This window comes from Cinclus cinclus, chromosome 13, assembly GCF_963662255.1.
Source record: "Cinclus cinclus chromosome 13, bCinCin1.1, whole genome shotgun sequence".
In the NCBI taxonomy this organism is placed as follows: domain Eukaryota; kingdom Metazoa; phylum Chordata; class Aves; order Passeriformes; family Cinclidae; genus Cinclus; species Cinclus cinclus.
This window is the reverse complement of record NC_085058.1, coordinates 7,568,613-7,574,612: the sequence shown is the minus strand read 5'-3', so window position 1 is coordinate 7,574,612 and position 6,000 is coordinate 7,568,613.

Sequence of the window (6,000 nt, the reverse complement as noted above, 5' to 3'; positions counted from 1 at the left end):
GATAGATTTTGGCCTAGTCTGGGCCCATTATGTATAGCTCTGTGCCATTTATTTCAGTAAACTACCTAGTGGGAAATTAATTATTTACATTTATCAGGCTGTTCCAGACCGCAATAATTTCCACACCATGTTAAATTAAAAAAAAAAAAAAGGAAAAGGTAAAAAGTAGCATCTATAGTACCTCTATCCCTGAGGTCCCACTACCACCTGATGTCACTATTCTCATCAGGCAAAGGCAGGCAAGCTGCGAGTCTGCAAGAACTGACAGCTCTGGAAAGGATTCCAGCAGGTAGGAAGCCCCAGGGAAAGTCATACAAATTATTTCACTAAGTCAAAAGATTATGCCTTATGGACAGCACTTGTTAAGACAAATCCATTAACCAGGGCAAACACAGAGATTCAGTTAAGGGTGAGTCTCCTTGAGGTCTTCTGGGGATAGGCTGGCACTGCCTGGCACAAATGGGCAGGAACTCCACATGGCAAACAGCTCAGTGGGGCAAAAAGTCCTCCCCCCTTGCATTAATTACTACAGCTTGGCTCCTAGTAAAGCACACTAAAGTGGGAGAAACTCCACAAATAAGACACGTCTCTGACACAAAGTCCAGGCAGACACCAAAAGCCTCACACATTTAGTATTGGCTGTGAAGCTCCTCCTGCCTGTCATTGGCCCCAGAGAGTCCTCACTGAGCTACAGGGGAACAGTCTAGGATTCAAGGCAAGATTTAAGTGACAGGGACAGGAATGGAGTCACCTGCACACTGAGGTAATCATCTGTGTTTGCATCTGGAAAACTCAAGGGAATATTACGGCATCAGAAACAGAACAGCATGATTTTCAGTGAGAAGGTATTTTAATTGGCATTCAGAAGTAGAAGGATAAATAAGCAATGTGCCCAGCAATGCTCACTTGAGAGCCTTTAGCTTCACGAGCAGAAGCACAAGGGAGGTCTGAAGGAACATTGGCAGAGGGTCTGGCTCTCTGGCCATGTGGTATGACTGGGACTATTTGCAAATGATTAACAGCTTCAACTCATACACACACTCTGGCTCACAGAAACATATAGTGGTTAAAACTGAAATGTCTACACATGTGGCATCTACAGTACATCTTATATCTTGGATCTAAACAAATTTTCCACTTTGTGGAGCTTGGTTTTCCCAAGCACAAAACATATTTTAAATACTTGGCTCTCCTGGGCTGTCAGACACCTTTCTGTAACCCTGGTTTTAATTATACTATTGGCCAACAACTCATAGTCCCAGAACATGTTTTATTCCCCCTAAGGTTTCTTGTAACAATCAGTCAAATCCCTATCTCTGCACAAGGTAAAAAAAAAAAAAAAAAAAAAGAAGAAAAAACAGAAAAAAAAGGTATTAGAGACATTAATGGCCCAGTTTGGTACAGATAAAAAAATACTACAAAACAGTGTTCCAGACAAGTAAGGGTTGTTCTTTCTAATTTTTTTTTCCTTTACTCAAGGCAATTTATTTTGTATATTAATGGAGTCTGGTTAGCCAGTAGCTTTAATTCACCCACTGTGGAATTTAATGGTTTCAAATTCCCAGAAGCTGAAGAACTCTGCAAACGTGTTCTTGTTGCTCTATAGTTATGTGTAAGCACACCAATACAATTTTGCTGTATGATAAAACAATTATCAGTTTTGTAATAGCCCTGTTAGATAGGGATTATAACAATTCAGGTTAGAGGAATGGCATACCATTAATTGTAGTCATCTCTCAAGACTACACAGTGGAGCTATGACACAGCAAGTGTAGCAGTCACTACCAGCTCCTGTGTACCAGTGTCAACCATCCTCAAACATAAAACTTTCAATTAAACCATGGTAGTGAGTAAATGCTATTTATACAGAGCTTGCAGCTTGACTGGTTTATAAATGAGTATGTGGGAAGCAATGTGAAATATCAACTGATAGTTAATATTTAAATCACTGCTCATTTATACTTTAGGCAAGTTTCATTGCTATTTGCAGGGAGTTTCAAAGTTCAGAATTCTGTGAATCACTTCAAGAACTTTTATAAAATACACTCTGTTATAAGGGAAAAAAATAAAACCAACTCACGATGAGTAAAACTTTCTCCCAGGAGAAAAGAATGTTTTTTAAAGACAGTGATCATTTTTTTTACTTGTAGAAATAACAGGTTCTTTGGTCTGTCTTAAAAAATCATTCAGGAAGAGGAATGCTTCACCTTAACAGAATTCATCCAGAAAGTCAGGAAATTGACTGTACATAGGATAATCTGCAGTTAGAAATAACAATACCTTTGCAATGTCATTGCTCACCCAGAGGGTGGTTGGGCACTGGAAGAGGCTCCCCAGGGAAGTGGTCACAGCACCAAGCCTGCCAGAGTTCCAGAAGCATTTGGACAATGTTCTCAGACCCATGGGGACTCCTGGGGTAGTTCTGGGCAGGGTCAGGAGCTGGGCTTGGTGATCCTCGTGAGTCCCTCCAGCTGAGGATATCCCACGATTCCATGATCATATACTCTAACTAGTGATGGCTCTTGCCATACACGTAAGCATGCCTTGTTATTAACACTCAATTCCACCAGAAATGCAAGCATCAGTTTAAGCAATCATACTCATTTTTTCTAGTGAATTTTGAATCCATTTCTCTAAGGCACTCCAGAGAGTCAGGGCATGGATGCCTTTAGCACAAATGGAGAGAGGGGAGCACACTTAATTTCCTGCATGTTTTCCCAGTATTTATTTACCTCTGCCTTGGATGGCTCTCCACCCATATACTGCTCTTCTCAGAGCCTACTCCAAGTTTTCCACATGTACCTACCAGGCACCTTAATGAAACTGGGGAGCTCACAGGTTGGTACCACAGCTTGGAATGAATATAGGTTCTTTTTGTTAGCTCCTGATCATTAATGAAGAGGAAATTGAGAAGCAGAGCTCTGCTAAATGTTGTACCAAACTTCCTTTCAATCCTATTTTGTTTCAATTTAATGGAATTTTTGTAAAGGAAGACTGTCTAGAATCATGTGGCTCTAGCAAGATGTTCAAAGAAAAAAATTCAAATCTTACCTGGCTGTCATCTTCTTCCAATTTGCCTTGTGTCTTAGTCCCATCTTTGACAAGTAGATTCTAATTTTCTTCATGGTCTATGCAGTCCCTGTGGAAGAAATTGGATGCATTTAAAATATCTCAATAATCCTCACTGGTTTATTATTACAGGAGTACATTTCCTAAAGTATTAACCTGAATATGTGCTAACACTGACAATAAGATGCTCTATTATTTCCCAGATGTGATTAAAACAAAAAAGAGAAAAGGACCCCAAAAAGAGCAGTTCTGCAATTACTACTTTCCTAACAAACAAACATCACTAAAGTTTAATCCAAAAATCAGTTCATCCTTTTACTAAAGATCAGCTATATTAAGCAGCTAAGCATATAGCAGTTCAACTCAAAAAGGGAAAAGAAATTGAGTATATATATGAAGACAGTCAATACTGTAATGAAGCCAGTGATCTCAAGATCTCTTGATCTCTGTCCCTTCTGTTCCTGTCCTTAATCCTAAAACCCAGTCAGGTGGGGAACCTGTCAGCATCCTGGGCACTTCCACATTCACAGAACAACTCAATTTTCTCCTCCTCCTAAAGGAATCCTGTCACCACTTCTTCAAAACTAGGAAAATGCTACAGTGAAACTGGAATTTGTGGCTGAATCTAGCAATACAATGCGCCAACCCCACGAACTGTACATCAGGATTAAAAGGCAGGGGCAAACCTAGAGCAGCTCAGGACCTGTCTGGGGCACGGAAGGATTTCCTGCAGAGCAGTGAGCAGCAGCGTGTCCCTGCCAGGCTGCTGTGCAGGAACACCAGGGTCACACTGGCAGGGCAGAGAGCCCCGAGCAGGCTGCAGCACCTGAGCTTGGCTCCCACTCTGCCTGCTCAGCTGAGCTCCCTCTGCCAGGGAAACCTGGGGAACTGTCCTTGTAACACACCCAGCTGGGCACTCCTGGGCTTGGACATTCACAGCTTCAAGTCAACAGGTTCAATGTGTTCATTACACAATATCTGAACTTCAAAAATTAAAATTAATACCAGTGGTAGGGTAAATTTTTAAAATACAGTTTGGTAATTATTATTTGTTTTATTGCCAAGAATAAAATGCAGCTACCTGCTTAGAAAACTCACTTTTTGGCATTCAAATGTATTGGGTTCCCCTAAGACTGAAGCTCCCAGGCGATCTGAATCTCTTAAAAAAAGTATGACATAGGCTCTAAATCAGTGCAGGGCTTTTAAAAATTGTACTATTACTAATATTTTCTTATGATCGTCATCATGAAAACATTGACATTTTTGCATTATAAAAATCACTATCACAGACAATCCATCAATAAACAGATAATTTAATTACTCAAAATACTCAAGCCATCTCAGCTACTTACAGGCTAACCTTGCAGCCTGGCATTAGCAATGTCATTGTTGCCTCTGACCTGCCACATTGCATTATCTTCACAATTAACCGGGAACCCAGAAGAAGAATTTTGACCATGATAAAAAGATAGCCTCGAATTACAGCCATTAAAGAGACCCATGGAATTTTTATTTAGGCATCCCAAAAGATTTAATAGGAGTAATAGTTTTTAAATAGTAATTAAAAATTAAGGTTAATTTATGTAAATTAGTGAAGGTGGAAACACAGTTTTAGGTAAGTAGATGTTCATGTAGAGAGCAAAACCAGACAAATCTCTGAAAGTCTGGTTTCATTAAAAGGCATCTGGGTATCCAAACATCCCTGGTTAAAAATGAACTTGAAATGCAAAAATAGAAAGCTGCTGTAAGCTTTTTTTTTTTTATTTGCCTGGCTCAGGTAGCTGTGTTAATTTTTCTCATGCTCTCATAGCATATCAAACAGATCACCAGCAAGACATATAGAAAAAGATACTCCTAGAGCTGTGTGAGGCAAAATTCTCTCTGAACATAAGAAGAAAATCCAAACATGTTTGTCTAATTGGTAGGCAAATTTTAATTCAGATTTTAACTTTATTTTTATCATATTTTTAAACTTCTAATTAGTCATTAAAATAATCAGTGTTCTAAAATTTCCCCTGCAAAAAAATGCTTAAGCAAATACCTAGAAGTTTATCCAAGCTTGAAAAATCCTCCTACCTAATTAAAAGCATTGAGAAAACTAGACAGTTGCTTCCTCCCTCTCTGTCCCAATTCTCCCTTTTTTTCATCTTCTCTGTCATAATAAAAAGACATTTTGGAAAAAAATTGTCCATAATAAATGTATGAACTATCCACAGATAGTTTTTTAAATCTTCAAGAAAAACACACTAAAAGCAATTTGCATTCAATCGTGACTAACAAAAACCCTTTTGATGTTACTGGAAAAGAGGGAAGTTTTATTTTGAGAGCTAGCTATCACCAAAAAGAAAAGCAGGTCTAATACTGGAAAAGTCTTCCCTCTGTGCATGTGTGCACTACGGCTCATGAAATGGTTCCTTACACATCTGTGCTGGGGCTGTTCCTCAGTCCTTTACCCTGCCAGGTTCTGCAGTGCGTGCATCCCATGGGACCGAGGGCTGCATTTCCAATCCAACGTGTGATTACAAGACATCCATTCACCCGAGGGCAGCAGCCCCGTCTCTGGCCGCTGGGCAGGGGCTGGTGTTAGGGCAGTGCTGGGCACAGGGCCTTGGGGTGTGCTCTGTCCCTTCCTGCAGCCCCGCTCCCCGAGCCGTGCTCCGACACCGGGCACCCAGCTGCGCTCGCTGCCTCCGCACAGGACGTGACCCAGCCCGGCGGGTACAGCTGTGAAACCAGATGTGCCAGGAGCGACGGTGGGCTGGACGCTGGGCATGGAAGGAGACCAGAGATCTCCCGAAGCCAGGGCTTGGAAATCGTGGTTTATTGCAAAGGGCCTGGGTGCAAGGGCCACAGCTTGGAGCAGGCACCAAAGAGCAAGAGAGCAAGAGCAAGAAAGAGTAAGTGCAAGAGCAAGAAAGAGTAAGTGCAAGA